Source organism: Agelaius tricolor, unplaced genomic scaffold, assembly GCF_023055355.1.
Source record: "Agelaius tricolor isolate 1412-34295 unplaced genomic scaffold, bAgeTri1.0.p SCAF_13, whole genome shotgun sequence".
Classification (NCBI taxonomy): Eukaryota; Metazoa; Chordata; class Aves; order Passeriformes; family Icteridae; genus Agelaius; species Agelaius tricolor.
In genome coordinates this window covers 5,343,094-5,364,781 of record NW_027269273.1, presented here as the reverse complement: position 1 = coordinate 5,364,781, position 21,688 = coordinate 5,343,094, and the positions used below count along the sequence as shown (strand labels likewise).

The 21,688-nt window shown below is 48.4% G+C and overlaps 1 protein-coding gene across 12 annotated transcripts in view; it reads right to left on the bottom strand.

Moving 5' to 3' along the window:
• SGMS1 (sphingomyelin synthase 1) overlaps positions 1-21,688 on the bottom strand; it is a 97,086-nt gene that overhangs the window by 19,038 nt on the left and 56,360 nt on the right. For 9 of the 12 annotated variants that reach the window (XR_011681028.1, XM_071438562.1, XM_071438567.1 and 6 more), the window contains one exon: positions 18,392-18,611. The exons of the other annotated variants lie outside the window; for them this stretch is intronic. The gene's annotated coding sequence lies outside the window, so the exon portion shown is untranslated. The remainder of the gene's footprint in view (positions 1-18,391; positions 18,612-21,688) is intronic. 12 annotated transcript variants of the gene reach the window in all.

Genomic DNA, 21,688 nt, shown 5'->3' with positions numbered 1-21,688 from the left:
ACAATACCAACTGCACCGTGATAATGATGCTGTGGAAAACCAGTACCTCAAAATACCCACACAAGAGTGAGCAGGATGAAACAACCTCATCAAGGGCTCCAGGTGGCAGCTCCTTGTGTTTACAGGACCTTTTTCTGCTGTTGCCAGAAAACACTGAAGTGCTAACTCAAAACATGGGGAGTAATTCCCACCAACATTTCCACCCACACCTTGGCCAGGGCCATGCCAGAGGGTTAAACAAGGATTTGGGGTGCACCTGCTACAACCCTGCCCATCAAAACCTGCTCTTCTCAGATCAGCTGGGCACGAGGAGCAAAGGTGGGAGCATCAACCTTTTTGGTTAAAAGAACAAGATAATCAGCCATGAATTCATCAGCTGATGAATTCTCTCTCTCCACATGAGAATCATGGAATGATCTGGCTTGGGAGGGACCTTAAAGCTCATCTGGCATCACCCCTGCCATGGCAGGGACACCTTCCACTGTCCCAGGCTGCTCCAGCCTGGCCTTGGGCACTGCCAGGGATCCAGGGGCAGCCCCAGCTGCTCTGGGCACCTGTGCCAGGGTCTGCCCACACTGGGAAGGAACAATTCCTAATTCCCATCCTAATTCCCAATGTCCCATCCAGTCCTGCCCTCTGTCATTTTGAAGCCATTCCCTGTGTCCTGTCCCTCCATCCCTTGTCCCCAGTCCCTCTCCAGCTCTCCTGGAGCCCCTTTAGGCCCTGGCAGGGGCTCTGAGCTCTCCCTGGAGCCTTCTCCTCTCCAGGTGAGCACCCCCAGCTCTCCCAGCCTGGCTCCAGAGGGGCTCCAGCCCTAGAGCATCTCCAAGGCTTCCTCTGGACTTGCTCCAACAGCTCCACATCTTTCCTGTGCTGAGCACAAGGCCCAGGTCTGGGGTCTCCTTGCAAGCAGAAATGGTTAATTCTCACAATTAATACTGATGAGACAAACCCACATCCACTCAAACCAGTAAAAAAACACCTCCTTTATCTGTTTGTTCATCTTGAAACTCCTCCTAAAGCTCTTTGAAACCCAACCAAAGCAAAGAAAACCTAAGCCTTCAGAAACCAAATTGTGCCCTGCTCGTGTTTGTGCTTCTACTCTCTAAGTTTTGCTGCCAGGGCAACAGTCACTATAGAAATCAGTCAAATAAAAAGCTATTTCAGCAACTCGTCACCAGGAGCCAGGAAATCCTTTCAGAGGCTGTGGTGTGCTCCACTTGCAACCCTCAGCATCCTTCCCAGACAGCCCAGGAAAGTTGAGAGGATTCAACTCTCAGTGAAAAAATGAGAGTCTAAATGAGAGAGGTTCGTAAGCACAGCTGGAAGGTACAATAGGGACATTTTGGCCCTTGGAAACCAAACTTTGAGGTTCACACTGATAATGTGTGCACACAAATAAGCAGAGAAAGCAAGCTGCTGTAAGGACTGAAGATTCAATGCTTTATAACCCAGCCCAGCAGTGAATTCCCCATGAATGATGAGCAGGAGTCACACAGAGACCGAGTGCCCCAAATATAAAAGCTGGGAACTCTTGTCCTTTTTTTTTAGAGCACAAAACAAACTGTTCACAGCAGCAGGGCCTGAGTCACTGCTACAGTCCCCTCCTGTCCAGGCATTTCATCATGGCCAACAATAACACCCTGACACCTCAATAACTGGACATCCTGTACTTGACAAGCACCTCTGCACACCAATTTGCAAGGGAAGGGAGCTGCCTGCCACAAATTATGTGCTGGGTAGCCCTAACAAGCTCTCAAGCAGTGTTTCCCTCCCTCTAGGACAGGCTTGCCTCCAAACCAGCATCACTCCTTCTGCACCACTAACAAGCAAGAAACTGCTGGCAGTGTAAAACAAGCCAGTAAAGCTGGGTTTGTGCTGGAAATGCAAATATATGCAAATATAAAATAGCTCTAAGTATAACACTGAGGCACAGGTGGGCTCACAAGTTGCACAGAGCTCTAAGACAGGTTTCCAAGGCCAGCCTCAGATGGAAAACATTGGCCTGTGGACAGGAAGTCAGAGCAAGTGGAGCTACTACTACGAAAAGAGAGGCGGGGATGAAAATGCAAAGCAACGCCCACATCCCCTGAACACAGCTCCTTACACAGCTTCAGAGGGAGCAAAAGCCCTGCCTGAATACTACATCAATCCCTGAGCAGCCTGCTTTTTTTCTAAATTACTTGATACCAAGAAGAAAAAGAAACCCTTACCATATATTTTCTATTCTAACTGAATTAAAAAAAAAAAACGCCCAGAAATGAAAATCCACTCATGGGAGTAATAGCTCAGAACACAAGCCCAGAGTTGAGCATGGAGGATTTAAAACCCAAAGTACTTGCAGCACATTTGGATAACCAAACAGGTCCCATCTCCAGATGGGAACACCACCAGGGAGGATTTCCCTCCCTGAGACTCCACCAGAGCTTGGAGCAGTCTGGTCTTAGTGGAAAATGTCCCTGCCCATGGCAGAAACTGAAACTGGATGATCTCCAGGGCCCCTTCCAACCCAAACAATTCCCTAATTCTGTGGTTTACAGCCCTACAGCTCAGCTTTCTTCCTCTCCCATCTTCCTGGTGCTTGGCAGAAGTTATGAAAACCAGCAAACCCTCAGGAGGAGGCCTCACCTGACCAGCACTCACCCCAGGAGCAGCTGCTAAGCAGGGCTTTTATTTTCCCAGGACAGAAATCCTGCTTCCAATGTTCCTGGAATGGAAAGGATGGAGCAGGGCAGGTTTAAGTTGCAATTATTTCAGGCTGGGAAGTTGCCACAAGTCAGGGAGGCAGAGCCTTTCTGCCCATTCCAGGTGTAACCCAAGCACCCATCCTATTTTATACTCCATTCCACAATCCTAATGTCCCAGTCCTAAAAAAATTCAACATCTGCAATGGAAATGGGACCAATATTGGCTTATTTTTGTACAGCTGCAATAGGAAATCCATGCTCCCTGCCCCAAATACAAAGGGGGGTGTGAAAATGTTAACAGAACATCACAAATCTTTAAAAATTAGTTTAAACTGGATATCAGGAAAAAAATTCTCCCCTGTGAGGGTGGGCAGGCCCTGGCACAGGGTGCCCAGGGAAGCTGTGGCTGCCCCTGGATCCCTGGCAGTGTCCAAGCCAGGCTGGAATGGAGCACCTGCAGAAGGTGGAACCCATGGCACCCATGGCAGGAGGTGGAACAAGATGAGCTTTAAGATCCTTCCAACCCAAAGCACTCTGTGATTTTATGAATAACCTGCTCAGACACCAGGATCTTCAATGCTTCAGCAGCTTCCTACAGCAGAACCAACCCCATAAACCACCCCAGGCCCCTTGGGCACCACCCCACGCTCCAACCTTGCCCAGGTGGGATGTGGACAGAGCAGCCCTGAGTGCTGTGGGCTCTGTGCTCAGGCAGCAGCAGGCTCTGTGGCCAGCAGAGCAGAGCTGAGCACAGATCCCTGTGCTGCCTCAGGATCTGGGTCAGGCAGAGCCAGGGCAGGGCTGGAAACAGAGCCCCACGTCCTCGTGCAACCCCGCAGACAATCGGGCACTGAGAGCGCGCAGCGATGCTCCCGACACTGCCCAACCTCCCCACACTGACACACAACTACACAACAGCCTCAAAGGAAAACAGATGGAACACTGAAAAGGCAGGAAAAGTGTGGGCTTTTTCCCTACAAGGCAGGGCAAAAGGATGGAAGCAGGAAAATAAGGAGAGGCTAAACGTTTGTGACACGCTCCATATTTTAATTCAATTAGTGCAGGTGTTTTGAGGTTTTTGTGAGGGTTTTTTTACCTCCAGTGACTACCTAAAAGCCATTTATTATTAGAAAGTCAGATTTGTTGGAAACCTCTGGGAATCTAAGTGGCAGCATGAATTTAAAAATTAAAAAATCATGGGAACAGAAAGGGAAGTTGTGCCCAAGGAAACTGAGAGCAGTCTTGTGACTGATGGTAACGTGGCTCTGAAATGCAGACTCCAGCATAATTTGCCAAACCAGCCATGCAGATTAGGAAAAGGAAACCTGGCAGAAATCACAGAGAAAACAGATCTTCACTGAAGACTTAAATCAGTTACTTGGCATATTTTTTTAATATTAGGGTTTGTAACTGGCCATGTAAGAGACAGTAGCCAGACCACAACAGTTGCTCCCTCCCAAGTGCCTTTGCCAGGATTGTAACTAAAGCAAAAGAAAACTAAATTTGCACGCTACGATTCCCAGCCTAGAATAATATTTCCATATTTCATTAGCAATATAAATATTTTATTTCAAACATCCTGCTTTTGAAGTCCCAACACATCAGACCCACATCAAAGACTCCAAGCCTCCAGAGCTGAAACGTGAATATCTTCATGCACAATGCTGTTCTCTGCACTTCAGCTGTTACTTTTCATAAACCCACCCAAAAAGACACACCATCAACATTATTCATTTTCAATGCCATTCCTCTTGGAAAACAAAACAATCCCTGGATTTGCCTTTATTAATTTAGTTTCATGTAACACTGAGTGTTCCTTGGTCTGAAAGACAAAACACAACACGTGAATACGTGTTGTGTAATCTTTATACCAAGATTACTCTTGGTATAAATAGTCTGAATTTTTGAACACAGAGTTCTCCTCTTTCCAGCAATACCTACTCAGAGTTGCACCAAAAATCAAGTAAGTCTCTTCAAGACATGCATGTGCAGGAAGGAGAGAAAGGCCCTTATTGCATAGTTGGTCTAGAAAAATCATAAACACAAGAAAGGGAAGAAAAAGGAAAAAATCCCAAACCATCTTGACTGCCAACAAATTATGGGTGTACAGCCTGCATGGTGGGGATGTGTCTTGGAGCCAGATCTCCTGACATTGCAGATGAACTGTCCTGGCATCTTCCTTTTTGTGGTTATGCTACAAGCAGGAAAAACCCTCTCTGTTTATTTCCCAAATCCCAGAACCTTTCTTTACTCTCCATCACAGGAAGCCAATTCCCTCTGTTTGCAGTGCAGATCTTCCCCTTGGCCTTGACAGCAAAGCCAGTGGGGCTGGGGACACAAACCCTCCCCTTCCCAGCCCAGCCATCAGCTCCCCCTTGTTCAACACCACAAGGAGGGTGCCCAACAGCTCAGAGCAGCTCTGGTCCCTGCTCCAGGGCTCTCTGGCTTTTGCCTTTGACAGGCAAAATTTCATCCTTGCTGCTCAGTGTTTTGGGCACTGAATGCCACACTTTGATGATTCAACAAGCTCCAAATTTCAGAATTTGGCCTCCAGAAACCCAAGCTATTCTTTGCCCAGTGCTGCAGAGTAGCTTTATCTGTGTGTCAGACTATTCCTCCTCATTCCATCCACTGTTCCTCCTCAGCTGCTCCCAATCCATGTCAGATGTGACACTGCTCCCATCAGTGATCTGTGACACCAGAATTCTGCTCAAATCTTGCTGCTGACAAGAAGTGGGCACTGAACCTAAAGAACAGGAAAACACAAACATCCTCCCTGAAACATGAAGCATTCCTTACAATTTTAACTGATAGATGATTGAAGATCACAAAATAACACTGAAAACACACTTCCTTCCACACTGACAGCAATGGTGACAGTACCACCAGGTACATGTCAAACACTGCCCAGATCACAAGCAGAGTCACTTGAAGTCATTACAGTGTGTTCAAAGGCTGCAAAATATGTTTTACATATTCCTCTCAGTTCAAAAGTTATGATCAATTAGGTTCACAAAGAGGGAGAAATAAAAGAAGATAAAAAAACTCAGATCTCACCATCTAACTGTTCTGGAAATTATGAATATTTCAATAACCACCTGAAAGCCTCAGAAGTAAATTCCTCCTGCAGACACATCCAATTGCTTCTAAATTCCTTTTCTAGTGGCACATTTGAGGCACAGGGATGTGCCTGTGTCATGCTGTCCTCACACCTTAATGGAGATGTCCATCAGGCACCTGGCTATGGATGATCCCAGGGAACATCTCTGGAACTGTGGCTCTCAGCCATCCTTTCTTCTGCAAATCACTCCACGACCTGACACACTGAACAGGAAAGTCTGCATGGCTGGGTAACAGATCCACAGGCTGAACTGGTAGGATTTGAGCACATCAATTAAATCAGTTCCAAAGGTAACCTGCAATTCCAGCCAAACAAGGGAATCTCAGCCGGAGGTCCTGGGTAAGTGTGAGCAGCTTGTGTTCCTGCCATGGAAATGAAGCTGTGTTTAAAAATAGAATCCCAGAATGGTTTGGGTTGGAAGGGACCTTAAAGCCCTTCCAGTGCCACCCCTGCCATGGCAGGGACACCTGCCACCATCCCAGGCTGCTCCCAGCCCTTTCCAGCCTGGCCTTGGGCACTGCCAGGGATGCAGGGGCAGCCCCAGCTGCTCTGGGCACCCTGTGCCAGGGCCTGCCCACCCTGCCAGCCAAGAACTTTTTCCTGATATCCAATCTAACCCTGTTCTCTGTCAGTTTGAAATGGAATATTTTACCTTCCAAAGTCCCCCAGCTGGGGAATGCTGCCATCCACCACTCACCCACAGCCCATGGAACAGCAAAGCAACCCGAAACAGAGTGCAAAGCTCAGCCAGCACTTTGTCCACCCTTCACAGCCAGAAATAACTAAAACCACTTCCATCAGATGCCTCCTGAATGGGTGGGCATGTGATCCCTCTCCTCCTGCCACAGAAGGGATGAAGGGGTGTCCAGCTGCCAGCACAGTCTCGAGCAAACTTTCCTCACCAGTCTAAACATTTTCTTTTACTAAAAGAAGGCAAGCCAAAACTTACAGCACAGACTGGAAGATGCCCTCCTGCATGTGTTTCCTCTTGTTATAAATAACAAATAGTTACTGGCTTTTGCATTTATGTAATTTTTTTTTTTGCAAGTTATTATTGATGACAACATCCTGAAATAGTACAATTTGTAATTACTGCTTTTGATGTAGTAAAATCTGTCAGTTTATATATGCACCCTATAGCTTTTATAAGTAGCAGTGTCATATATACTATCTTAGACTGTAGCATAATGTTGAAATTATTTTTTCATGTAACTAACTCAGAAAATGGTGTAAAAGAATTCAAAGTGATTTCCCACATTCGGGGACTGTCTTATCTGAAAGATAAGATAACAGAAACAGAAACTAGAGCACCCAAAAAAAGGAAGAATTTATTGACCCTCATTATCAGGGAATGAAAATACAAGAAGAAGAAAAAATAAAATATATTGGTTTCATCTGCAAGATGGCATGAAGACAAGTCAAAGGTTACAACTCAAAAGAATGTTTGAATATGTATAAACCCTTATGAATATACATGTACCCCCTACAATGTAACAGCATATAAAGAACATATGGTTTGAGAATGGTTTTATAGAGAAAATGGTTTAAGTTCACTGTGTGCAAATAGCCCAGCATCCCAGTACTTGGATTTATCTCTTTCATCCCTTAACTTTTATAAAACTTTTCAATAGTGAGCTGTGTTTCTTACACTCTCACAAGGCTGTGCATTAGAGCAGCCCTGCAGGGCACCCTCCACACACTGCTCCCAGCAAACACAGCCCATTGCTTGGATAATCTCAGTTGGTTCAGGCACTCAAAAGCCACATCCACCCTTGGAAAAACAATTAATAAAAGCCAGCATTCCATCCTGGGAGGTGGACACAGGAATTAACTATTTAATTAACAAAAGGACGCCCGTGGCTTCCGGAGGATCACTGCAGAACCAAGCCTGGCTTTCACAGCTGCTGTCACACAAACAGTTAAATGCAACAAGGCCCAGCCCTGCATCTTACAGCAGCCAGAACTGCAGGAACTCAGTGGCTCTGCTCTTCTTCCAGAAAGAGGAACCCAAACAAACCAACCTCCATCCCTTCTGAGGCAAAGTATTGCATGACCAAGCAGCTCCAGAGGCATCTGGCTTAAGGATCTTTCATTATTTGTTGTTGTTAAGTGTGAAGAGATGAGAGGAGGGAGGGAGAGGAAAGATCTCAATCTGCAGGTGGGTGAAGCTCAGATTAGCAAGGTATTAAGGAGAGGAAGGCAGGGATGCCAATGAGGTGCTGCCTGAAAATAGCCCCACTCTGACCTATCTGCTCTCCCAGCTGGATCAGGAGGTCCATGGCCATGGAGCCAGGGCTCTGTGACTCCTGGGGAAGGATGGGAAATTGCAAGAGTATTGGAAAAAGCTGCTGAGGCTGAAGAGAAAAGGGGAATGGCCAAGTAGATAATGAAGCAGCAGTCTGAATTTTTCAACAGAGGGTCCCTTCTTTCCAGCAACACCTGCTCAGAATTGCACCAAAAATCAAAGAAGTCTCTTCAAGACATGCATGTGCAGGAAGGAGAGGAAGGCTCTTGTTGCATAGTTGGTCTAGAAAAATCAGAAGGAGATGCAGGAGAGTGTGATGCTCCTTTCCATCTCCCTGCAGCACAGCCACACAAGGGTTGCTGGGAATAAGCCCTTCCATAGGTAAATCCTCAGGATCCACTATCCCTGCTGCCTGTGAGCAAGCAAACAAAACCAGGGAATGCCAATTCTGCTGCTGTTTTGGATGTACAGGGGCTCCTCTGAGCAGGAGGGGTGAGGTAAGATGTTCTGGTACTGCAGGAATTCATCTGGGGGTTGAGACTGGATGCTGGGGAGGGATTGCTCCCTGAGAGGGTGGGGAGGCCCAGGGGGCAGCCCATGGTGTCCTTGCCCATGGCAGGGCTTGGGATGAGAGGATCTTTAAGGTCCCTTCCAAGCAGAACCATGCTGGGACTGTGTGATCTCACAAGGAGCCCTTGGGAGCAGGAAAAGCCCATGGAGACACCTCATGCCAGGCTCTGTGACTCCCCAGAATTCCCTCCAGGCCTGGGAAATGCATATGGGCCTCCAGAATATCTGAAGAGTACAAAACAAATAAGGGGCACCCAGCCCACAACCAGACCTGCTCTACAGGACTGTCCTCGAGCTGTGCTCTGACATGCAACTTTTAGATCAATCTCCCACACCTCCTAAACCTGATAAAATACAACATTTCAATAACAGGTTATTAAAAAGGAAACAAAAAAATCTTCCTGTAAGCCACACAAGAGCTGTTGAAATGACTACTGGTGGGAAAAATACAAGTGGTGTTCTAGAAACAAGATAAAGTAGTAAAGTACACACCAGAAGATGTTAAACAGTCACAGAAGTTGGAGTTTGGGGGTTGTTCAGGTCTTTCTGTTTTGTTTGTGTGGTTTTTCGAGGTAAGGGTGGGGCTACTAGATATAGCACAGGATATAAATACACGAGGTTCTCTTTTAAAAGTACATATATTATCATCTGTCCTTGGGCATTGCAAAAGCTTTTCACTGGGTCTGAAAATAACCTAAATCCACAAATATTTCATGTGGGTGAGGGCACAAAAGTACAGAGGCAGAGATCCTGCTGAAATATGCAGCTCACCCTGTGTGGCACCACAACAGCACTGACAAAAGTCTAATTCTAGGTTTGATTTCACATCAGCAGTGAAACAATGCAGGGTCTGGAATTTATTTTAACACAAGACAAACTTGTTCTGGTCTGGATCAGTCTGAAATGTAAGACATGCCACATTTGGCACCATGTAAATTCAGATTTAATGGGGACACAGTTGAGCTCAGCCCAGAAAAGCCAGCAGCTCCTGGACAGCACAAGGAGACCACGCTCCTGGCTGCTTTTGGGATTTCTTGCCCTCCCCAAACACAATCTGCAGGAGACAGGCTGCCAGCAGCAAGGCTGAAGGCTCTCCTTCCTTTCTGGAGGAGCAAGGAGGAAGGATCAATATTCAGAAAGCTCTTGAGAAGCAGTGGAACAGCCCCTGGGGAGCAGAGCAGACACAGCGCCAGCCCAAAATTCAGGAAACCTGGAGCTCCTTAGCCCACTAAAAGCCACTTTTTGCCAAGTAACCAATTTCCTTACACTCTCCAGTAAATAAAACATGAAGGGCAGGCAGAGACATAAAATATGAATGCATCCATGTCCAAAAGCAACAGGCCCTGTTATTGTAGATGCTGCATAAATCATTGAGGACAAGGGGACTTGTGTCCCCTAAGGCAGGGCACAGAATTTGGGGTCAGACAGCAGGCAAGGGAGCTGGATATGAAGAAATGTTGCATCTATGTTCTCCTTTGTGATCTGCACTGCCTAAAAATAGCAGAAACCACTTTAGTTCATGGATTATTTAGTCAGGCCAGATGGGTGAAAGGCAGAATCAAGCCTAAAGACAAACATCAGATGATTTTGGTGTGGGCCTCTACCAAACCCAGCCCTTGGAATGGGATGGAACAGCACAGGATCCCAGAATGGTCTGGAATTGATAAAAATTGATAAAAGCCATCCTGCCATGGGCAGGGACATCTTCCACTGTCCCAGGATGCTCCAAATGTCCAGCCTGGCCTTGGACACTTCCAGGGATCCAGGGGCAGCCCCAGCTGCTCTGGGCCTGCCCACCCACAGGGAATTCAGCCAGAATGACCAAAATGCTCCTTTCTGTCTGATTTCCCTGCCTGGGGCCATGACAGCAGTTATGAACAGCACTGCTAAAACTCACTGCTGTATGTTTTCCAGAGCTTTGCCACACAAACACAACATCTTTACAATTTCAAGTGTTTGCAGTTACAAGTGTTGCTGTGGCAAATTTCTCTAGGGAGGAGTAACAGCTACTTTATGGAAAACTTGCTCCCACAATCACTGCCATCTCCTTTTTCTTGAGATTTTTTATTTCAGGCAGCTGACTGATAAATAACACTGCTGCTTCCAACACACAACATCTTGCCTTTTTTGTGTTTGTACAATTTGATTGAAAAGGCACAGCAGCTTTCAGACAGCTGGTGGCAGACAACAACCTCCAAGTTCAGTCATGCCAACCCTGGAGGCAGTTGAAAACCACTTTCCACTGTGAAAATGTGACCCCAAGTATTTTTGGACTACCTTTTTACTACTCTGTATTTACAGAGTGGACTTGAGGTGATCTTGCAGGCAGATGGATGAGCTCAGGATGTGCTCAGCTGTGTAAGTGAATTCTCTAGGACAGGACATGCAAAGCTCCAAGCCAGTAGTGCTCAGGTCCTTCAGGGACTTCACATTTCTCTTTCCTACCTTATAGGAGTACAAAGCTCAACAGGTCCCCACTGAAGATCCAGAAATTGCCAAGTCTGCCCTAACACTCAGCTTATGGATACCTCCTCCTCTGAGGTTCAACAGAACTGAAAGTAATCTTCAGCCCAAAATTATTTCTGAGTGTAAATTCACAGAATCCCAGAAGAGTATGGGTTGGGAGGGACCTTAAAGCCCATGCAGTTCCACCCCCTGCCATGGTAGGGACACTTTCCACTGTCCCAGGCTGCTCCAGCCTGGCCTGGGACACTTCCAGGGATGCAGGGACAGTCACAGCTGCTCTTTGCAGCTATGCTCACCTGTTTTCAAAGGTATTTTTTAGGCAGGACTCCCTCTCTGCTTCAAAGCTCTGCATGGCAGAGCATGGAGGCAAACTGTATTATGCAGGAATCTCACAAAATCAGGAAAATCACTGAGAAAATGCAGGAGCATTCATTTCAGAGTGAGACCTAGGCAAGAACCAGCAGGACTGTTTGTGCTCTTTGGTTTTTTTCTTCCTTATTTTCCTTTCCACCTTGGTAGAGTCTGTTCTTCCTTCTCTCCTTCCCTCCATCCTGTGAGGCTCCTCCCAACCCCAGGTCAGACCCTTTCCAGCCCAGTGGCACAATCCAGATGAAAAATCACCAGGATCAGGAGAAAGTGGAGAGGCTGCTTGAACCAGGGAAATGCCAAACCACCACCAGAAAGAAAGGGCAAAGTGTTTTAGATAACTTTGTGGTGTCTCCTCATCCTCCTCCCCGCCCAAAAGAAGGAGAATCGGTGTGAAAGGATCCCAAGAACTGTAAATAAATGATGACCCTGTTCATCAATGAGCTCAGGCTGCAATGAAATGAAAGCCACAGCAGGCTCTGTAATCACTCACAATAAACCCCTCCAACAGAATCACTCCTGCACTGATGGTTCAATTATGCCTGGGCAGAATGTTACACAACATTAAACATTAACAAAAGTCTGAGCCTGGGTCACTTTTCCCCCAGATAAATCCAAATCAGTAGCCCAGTGCTCTTAGCTTAAGTAACCCAGAATTACCAGATGAATTCTTTTCCCACCTTTCCTATCACATCTGATAAAAGCCAGGCCACCACACAGAGAGAAAAATGTTTGCAACAGTCCCTGTGCTAAACAGTTATATTGTTATCATTTAAAATCCATGTGGTTTGGGAGAGAGCTCCTGATGTAAATATAGTAGCTCAGAAATTAAACCAGGGGCAAACTGTTCTGGGCTATGAGGATTCACTCTCAGCTCCCCAGAAGTATTTCTTCCCTCCTCTAAATCCTGTTCCCAGCAAACAGTTGCCCCACTTCTGTTCCCAGAAGCTGCAAGGAGACCCATGAAGGCAAACACAGCAGAAAGCTGCTTTCATTTCTCATTTGGCTTTTGCAATATCACTTTTCATAACTCCACCAGAATTAGAGATCCCCTCACCACTTGAAACATCTGCCCACTCTCTCTGTGCAACTGTAGTAAGAAAAAATAAAGTTTGTCAAGATTTGCCCAGGGCAGATCACAGGATGCCAGGGCGTGTGAGGCTGCAGGGGCTCAGTGGGCACCTGGTGTCCCCTCCCTGCTCCAGCAGGGCCATGCCAGAGGCCAGGGCACAGCATTGTGTGCAGCCAGCTGTGGCCCAGCCCCAGGGAGGAGAGCCCCCAGGCTGTGTGGGCAATGTGCTCAGGGCTGGGCAGTGCCCAGGGCAGAAGTTGTGCCTCCTGTGCAGGGCAATTGCTGGGCTCAGGCCCTGCCCGTGGCTCTGGGGCCATTGCTGGGCCCCGGAGCAGAGCCTGGGCCCTGCTCTGCCCCTCCCTGCAGCCAGGGCCAGCCAGGCCTGAGGGCCCCTCTCAGCTGGGGCTCCTCTCCAGGCTGAGCAGCCCCAGCTCCCTCAGCCTTGCCTGGGCACCCACAGCCTCCAGGCCCTTGCTCAGCTCCAGCAGCTCCTGGCCCTGCTGTGCTCAGCATCCAGAGCTGGACACAGCACTCCAGAGGTGCCTCCAGGGCTGCCCCAGGGCCAGGATCCCTCCCTGCCCTGCTGCCAATGCTCTGCTGCTGCCCCAGGCTCCATTGGCCTCCTTGGGCCGGGACACTCTGAGGGCACAGGAACAGCTCGGTGTCCCCAGGACACTCTGCTGGCACAGGGACAGCTCGGTGTCCCCAGGACACTCTGAGGGCACAGGGACAGCTCAGTGTCCCCAGGACACTCTGAGGGCACAGGGACAGCTCGGTGTCCCCAGGACACTCTGAGGGCACAGGGACAGCTCGGTGTCCCCAGGACACTCTGCTGGCACAGGGACAGCTCAGTGTCCCCAGGACACTCTGCTGGCACAGGGACAGCTCAGTGTCCCCAGGACACTCTGCTGGCTCAGGGACAGCTCGGTGTCCCCCAGGTCTGTCCCACAGAGCTGCTCCAGCAGCCCCTCCCCAGCCTGTGCTGTTGTGGGGTTGTTCTTTGTTGCTTTAACCTCAGTACAACATCCAAACACTCTGAGAGGGCTGAACAATGCCAGGATTTAGGTGGGGTGTGACTGGTTTAGAACAGCCAAACCAATGTCCCCAGAGCAAAGCAGGTGGCTGAGATGAAAAGGGAAAATTGCAAAACACCAAAGGAGTTTGAAATAATATGGAAAAAACCCAGAAAGGTGGGAAGATGAAACTGAAATCAAACTGAAATCAAAGTTACACCAAAACTCACTTGCTGGTGGTTTTTTAACTAAATCCTTCTCACCCTTGATGCTTAATACCCAACAATCCCAAAGCATCAGCTTCTCCAATACAAATAAACTGGAGTCAAATGTCTTCAACTTCCTTGTTTTAAAAAATAAATCAAGTATTACAGCATCCATGTTCTTAGTGGTGAAAAACCTGCTTGACTGCTGAAGTGGTATTTTAAATTTACAAGAAAACAGTGTTATATCTATCACTGAGACCAATGAATTCTTACTCCTGGTTATGAAAAGCAGCCCAGTAATTTGTGAGAAATCATGCTGAAGTGTTGTGAAACTTAACTGAATAAAAATACCTGCTTGTCTTCAAGATTCTCTTTCAGAGGTTAAAGTGAAACTTCAGTTCTTAAATTCACTTTTAAAAGACAGAACAATTCCAGGTAAAGGGAAACTGATACTGAATTCCACCTTGTATTCACAGCTTCTCAAAAAGAATAAATGCTGTTTGTCTCCAAAGTATTTGCCCAGGAAACATGACAGGTTTTCTGAACTAAGTATTAGATAAACGTTCTTTAGCTATGATAAATAACTGCTGCAGTCCCTTCACCATATCCTTTGCAGGGAATGCTTGGTACAGGATCCATGCTGGGTTTTAGGATCTATCTAGGATATCTGAAATGCCCCTGGATATTTCTTTCTCAACACTGTACAGGCTGGGTCACTGTTTATCAGTGTGTGGCTGGGAGTGCTACAACAACAGCAGCTGAACCAAGGAGAACTCAAACTGTTCTAAAAGCTGATAAAGAGTTTTAAAAAATATTTTAAAAAGCAAATAAAAATAAACTCGAACCTTCAAAATCAAAGGAAAAAAAAAGGCACCAGGAAAAAAACTTTTCCCAAAGAAAATAATGCTTTTCCTAACTGAATTTTAGGAATTCAGTTGTTTTAGGAAAGGCAACAGAAAATATATCAGAAGGACCAGTGATAACCACAAGGAACAGTGATAAACACTGAAGGCTGGTGACAAAACACTGTACAGCAAACACTTCCTAAAAGCAACTTTAAAGGTCCACAGTTTCCAAAGCAGAGTTATTTCCCCTTGGCTTGTCTGTTGACACTTCACACACTTATTGCAAAATAAAGACTCTTCTGAGAGTGTCATATTACACATTCACATTCAGTGAAATCACACCCTCACAATTTTTTGGTTTTGCTTTTTTTTCCCCCAAGTAGAACTCTCCTCATAAAACAGCAGAATAAGAACAATTCAAAGAGCAGAGTACATCTCCTAAAATCTTTGTCCTTAACTTGGGCAGACTAACCCAGATGAGCTTAAACCCAACCTTTCCAATGGGAACCTTCACCTGAATTCCAGTCCCTGCAACCTGGGACTGTGTCACCTGTGCCACCTGCAGAGCTCAACAAGCTTTCCTCAGAGGCATCCCCCTCCTCCTCTCCTGTGCCTGGGTGGAAAACCTGCTCTTTTGCTGGTCTTCTGCAAGAAAATCTGCTCTTTTCCTGCTTTTCTGCAGACAAGGAGCACGAGCGAGTCCTTCCCCTTTCGGTGGCAGCAGCGAGTTGTGAGAGCAGCCCTGCTGGATGCTGAAACCATAGCTCACATTTCCTAATCCACCTTTCTATTTTTAACCAGAGTCATTTCCCCCACCTCCTCTGCCATGCAGACAGCTGCAGAAAGCAGCTGGAGACAACAGAGTGCTCCATCAGGGCAATTTTCCTGGCAAAAAACCATCCTCAGGCCAGAGGAGAGTGCACAAGGGACATTGCCAAGGTGTGCTCCTTCTGCTTGTCCCTTGTGGCCACAACAGCTCTGACTGCACACAGAGTGTGGCAATCTGGTTACCCAGAGGACTGTGGCTCACCTGAACTGGCTGAGATCCCAATCAGCACCTCTTGTCCATAAAAACTCAAAGGAGAAAGGCTCCAGCAAGGATCCAGAGCATGGATCTGCTCCTATACTGGGCTCTCCCAGGGAGGAGGGACCACTCTGCCCTCTGTAAGGCAGCATCACCACCTGACACAACACTTGGCAACACTTGCTGGGGTGTCCCCAGCACAGAGACCTCCTTCCACAAGCTCCCAGCTCCTGGGGAAAGGTCTGGAGTCACCTTCTCCTCCAGGTTTGGGTATCTCCTCCCCCAGGTGTCAGACACACAGCAACCCCTGAGTTCTCTCCTCACATGGGAGAGCAGCTTTAAAAAGCTCAGCTTTAAAAAGCTAATGTGCAGCCAGGCTGTAAAGTTAACCAAGCAAAAAGGGCACTTTCCTGAGCAGCAGGAGCAGTTTGGAGCTTTCCCAGGCAGCTGGAAAGGTGGGCACACAGAGCACAGGCTGTGCAGGGTGCTGAGCTGTGCTCAATTTGGGCACACAGCACTTGGGGCATGGGCTAGCACTGAAAGTGGGGTCCAGCTTTCTGAGCTGTGCCCTCCAATTGGATTCATGTTCTCCCTGGAGATGCCTGATAATGCCCTGGTAGGACCAGGCAGACCTTTGGCAGAAGGCAGCCAGGCTGAGAGTTTGGCACTTGAAACAGACCCAACTAAGGGGGGAAGGCACAACTCCAACACCGACTCAGGGAGCTTAGAGGAGTTTAGCTGGAAGTTTTGAGTCATGCTCTTGGACATGGGCAGCTAGAACAGCTTAAGCCCTTCTTGAACCCTTTTTCTTTTGTTCAGGACACGGCTGCAAAGATCACAAATGGAACTACTTCTGCTGTTGTCCATGTGCTACAGATTTTCCATGCTTTAAGTTACTCACACAAAACAAACTCACTGCCAAGATGATCAATCAAAATGTAAAGCAACTGCAGACAGGACTGTACAGACTCTGAGTATTAAATGCTCCAGAGAAACCCATCACTTACATGCCTACAGAAACAAAAGTCAACCAGAACAGAAGTCTGGTGTGGAATTAAGCACAGCAAGACCCACAGCAAATCTTCCCAGCTCAAAGGGATTTGAATCACAGGATGCCAGGAAACGAAGCTGCTGAGCAAAACACTCCATCAGCCATAAACCCACGTGAAATCACATTTCATTAATGAATGACAGTGTTTACAAGTAAGTAAATGCTGTGTTTTCCCTCTGCCTTAGCTGGAGCTGCTCTCTTAGGAAAAAGACCTCAGGGTGAGCAGGTCCTCTCCCATCATTAATCCACTGGACTACAGCACTTTGTTAACAGGCACAGAAACCACGGCAGCAGCAAACACCCACGTGTGAAACCAAGATCTGCAACTAATTTCATTTCTTACCTTCTGGAAAAGGGGAATTTCAGGGAAACCTCTTTAGCATCTTTTACAGGCACCAGGCCCGTGGGTTAATGATTTACCTGACAGTGCTGTTAAGCAGATTAGATAAGAGTGGTTTTGTTATGGTCTGTTTTCCTGCCTTTGTCTGCATAACCAAATCAACTGGCAAATGAATAAGGCAGGGTATTACTTGACAGAGCAGGAAGAAATTAATGCTCTGCTCAGCTTGCTCACACCATCCTGCTATAAAAACACATTTTTTATACAGATACACGTGCCCATCTATACATACAAAGCCTAAAAACCAACGCCTGGAGTAGCTCTTCTCTGTGTGTACACTTGTGTGTTCATATACACAAATATATGTATCAAAAATACACACAGATCAGCCACTGCAGGCAGTTTGGTTCAGTTTCTTCCCCAGAAGTCAAGTAAAAAAAAACAAACTCCTTGACTCATCGCTCTAAATCTATTAAAAAGCTTCCAGCTTAAAGCATTGAGTTTCAAAGAGGTTTAGGATGAGCAGAAGAGGCGGCCATGCCCAAAACACACAAATAGGATCACAGCCCCTGGAAAGACTCTGCAGCGGATCCAGGGATAAAGTTCTGCTCCCCTGTGCCCTCCGAGAGGGTTTCTGTGTTCTCCCAGTGACTCACGGGCTGTTCACGCCCAAGGCCACGCTGCTGTACACTCACAGCTGTGTTCATGCTGCGGGGCAGCGGTGACACCGTGACACATACGGAGCAGGCACAGGCACAGGCACTCTACAACACCACACAAAGTCTAAAACACCTTCTTGCTCCTGCTCCTTCCTAGAAACACGGCAAACAACCACCCTGGGGATATCTGGCAGCAGTCAAGAGGGAGGTCAGGCATGGGGAGAGCTGCCCGAGGTGCCAAAGGGGACAGCAGATTGTCCCTGGCTTTTAGTTTGTGCCGTTGTCACGCTGTGTAACTCTGGTTCTCTGCCACAGGCGCGCTGCAAACAAACATCCAAACCTAGAAACCAGGGGGAGATTCCGTGGCCCGGCAGGAGATGAAGCTGCCTGATGGAAACACAACCCTGTCACAACCTGGGGGACCAGCCACGGGCAGGTCACTGCTATCCCACAGGCTGGCTGGTTTCTAGTAAAAAAGACCTCAAGCTAAACTAAAAACTAAGACTAAAACCAAGCAGCGAACAACAAAGTAACCACAAGTTTAAGCGCCACTTTCAAAAAAGTCACCCAAGCAAAAAGACAACCAACTCCCCATAGCTGTGCTGTACACCTGGCTGTATCTAAGCCCCTCTGTGCCTCCCCAAACGCAGCCTCCGGCCGTCCAGCACAGCCAAACACCCCCTTTACACTCAAACGGGACCATGCGGAGAGGAAAGAGCTACTCACTGCTGGAAATGAGGCGGCAGAGAGCAGCAGAAAACGCGGCTTTTCCCCTTCCAGCCGCAGCCGCTCCCGGCAGCAGGACGGGGACACGGCGGCGGCGCGGCCACTCCCGGAGCGCGGAGCCCCGACTTCCTTCGCCTTCAAAGTTCGCCTTTCAACTTCCCCCGGGCTGGGCTTCCTCAGTGCTGCTATGCCAGCTGCTCGCCAGCCCCGCGGGAAGCTCCTGCGGAGGGAAAGGCGGAGAGGTGAGCGGAGATCCAGAGGGGATGGAGCGGCAGCGCTGCCGCCGCTCCTCCCGCGGGCGCGCCAGTGCGTCAGCACCGGGAGAGGAGGGGACGGAGCGCCCGCCACAGGAGGAACAACGGCCAGAGCAGCGGCGAGAGCAGGAGGAGGAGGAGGAGGAAGAGGAGGAGGAGGCCGGGAGTGCCAGCCCGGCCGGGGGTGGTGCAACAGATCCCGGCAGTGCTGCCCTACCGGCAAAGAGCGCCTGAAACACGGGGAAATGGGGACATCACCCATGTTCGGGCTGGTGATTCCTACTGTGCGCACGGAACGCTTTCATAAAGTGTCACTTTAAAGCAGGGAGGAAGCATTCCTTTTTCCAGTATATATCGGTACCAGATGTTAAATCCTACCCTAGAAATGAAAAAAAAAAAAAAAAAAAACCCAAAAACCCTCCACCAAAAAGAAAAGTCGTGTTCCACCACACTAACACAAAGCAACAACCAATTCCCCAAGCTTTCCATGAATTTTTGGCTCCACCAGCAGCAGAGTCCCTGGCCAGGCAGATCACCACCCTTCCCCTCGAGGGCTGGCATCCAGCCTGTATCCCAAAGGCCACAGCAAGGGCTGGAAGCACACAGGATCTCCTGCCCGTGGATCCAGCGGGAAAGGCTGGTGACAGCATCCCAGGTGAGAGGGAGCAGAGGATGCCTGTGGCCGCCGCCTCGGGACAGCGGGGAGTTGCTGTAATTCGGTACAAAACCACAACACAAAGCAGGCTGAGTCATGTTGGGAACACTGATGGGATGAGCAGCAGTGCTGGCAGTGTTTTCCAGCAGAGCACGGACTCTCCCGAGCCTGCTGGATCCAACAGAGACACTGTCCAGGAGTGAAGTCAGAGGCGTAGGAAGCAGCCTGCTTCCACGCCACGGATGAAATAATGTGGAAACTTAAAAATAGGCACTAGCAGTAACAAATAGCAGCATTTCTGAGCTCCATCCCGAGAGAGGGAGCCTGTTGCCAGGAATACCGAGGAATCTGCAGAGCCACAGGGTGGAAAAAGAATTTTCAGAAGCTGCACACAGAAATCCTTCCACAGTCATCCTATCACACAGCAAACAAGTATTTTAAAGGAGTAGCTGCTTTGGGGTTTGTTAGTAGATCCACACCCCTGAACATGGCCCAGCAGTGCCTTTTCCTAACACACAGAGACAGCCAAATATCCAGTGGAACAATGTGCTCACCATCAGCTCCTCCACAAAGTTTAGACACCTAAAAATGGCCTACGGTCAAGTTCAACTCAGCCCATTTTATTTAAAATCTGAGACATGGAATGAGGCACCAGTGAGCTCTGTTTTTGTTTCCCAGCAGTCTTTTAGTGACTGGGCTCTGTAACACTCAACAGATGTCATCTGCCCAACCTGGCCCCCCTTTCCAGGAGGGATTCTGGAGTGAAAACAGTAATTGCTCATCACCTAAAGATTCCTTAGACATAATTCAGTCAGTACCAATCCTGTAAATCCCTCCCATTGAGAATATATATGAGGAATCCACAGCTTAATTAGAAGATGCCACAGGCCAAGAAGGACTCCTCGTTATGCTGAGGACACTCGTGTCTACTCTGGGCCCTCACACACCTCTCAGGACAGCACAAGTCACCTGGTGAGGCCAGAGGCCAACTCAGTAACTCCCTCCAGACAATAAATGTGTTCATATTTGACAGAAATGCTCTTGTGCTCCTCCAGCAGATCTTATCTTGGTGATATTTCTTTCCCCCATGATCCAGGCCTGTGTGAGTCCAGTGACCTCAAGGCACATAACAAAGGCAGCCCTGTGTTCCCAGGAGTAAGGTGGGGCCAGAAGGGAGAACAGAAGACAGTTGGACGAGTATTACAGGTAATTAAAAGTGAGCTTTGAGAACACCTTCTCAACCGTGGTGCATTTAAATACTGCATCTGTCCAGACAGATACAACATAACACCCTGCAAAGCCCTAAACAAATAAAAAGAAACACAATCAACTCTTCCACTGGATGTGCAAAGCAGGGTGTTTTTTTCCCCTACACAGTGCAGCCAGGACATATTTAGCCTAAGGGCTGAGAGAGAGGACAGCCTGAGCTGATGACATAATTTTCTTTCTATAGGACTGGATATCTGGGACTACTGCCCTCAGTTCAGTGGCTGTTGCTGTTTCACCTCTACCTTTCCCCATCCTGTTTCAACAGGAGAGTGACAATCGCCCCAAAAACGCCTGAAGAACAGAGATGGCCACAGAGATGTTGGTTTTTTTCCCACCAAAACAGGAGCAATGTGACAAAAAACAGATTTGAGGCTGACTGCTGGCACTGAGGAGAAAGGGCAGCTACGCCAGAGCTCCAGTGCTGATGTGTGTTGATCATTCAAGCACCACGTGCATTTGGAATGTCCTTCCAAAGGCCTGGGAAAAGGCTTTCCTTGCCCTGACAGCTTAAATCTGCCTAAACACCAAAAACAGTCAGATTATGTTGAGCCCCCTTCTACCTTATCCATCAGAAAATGTGTATTAGCAGGTGTTGAGGGTGGCAACAAAAGTCTAGGGCAAGTGAGAAAAAACTGCTCAGAACCCCAGGGTCCCTGAGGCTGGAAAATCCCTGCCAGCCCATGGAGTGCCAGCTGTGCCCAGTGCCCACCTTGTCCCCAGCCCAGAGCCCTGAGTGCCACCTCCAGCCCTTGCTGGGACACCTGCAGGGCTGGGCACTGCAAAGCTCCCTGGGCAGCCCCTGCCAAGGCCTGAGCACCCTTTGCATGCAGAAATTGCTGCTGCTGTCCAAGCTGAGCCTCCCCTGGCCCAGCTTGAGGCCCTTTGCCCTTGTCCTGTCCCTGTTCCCTGGCAGCACAGCCCGGCCCCCCCTGGCTGTCCCCTCCTGGCAGGGAGTTGTGCAGAGCCACAAGGGCCCCCTGAGCCTCCTTTGCTCCAGGCTCAGCCCCTGCCCAGCTCCCTCAGCCCCTCCTGGGGCTCCAGCCCCTCCATGTTTGGGGACCCAGAACTGGACCCAGCCCTGGAGGTCCCTGAGCAGCAGGGCCAGCCCAGCACTGTGCC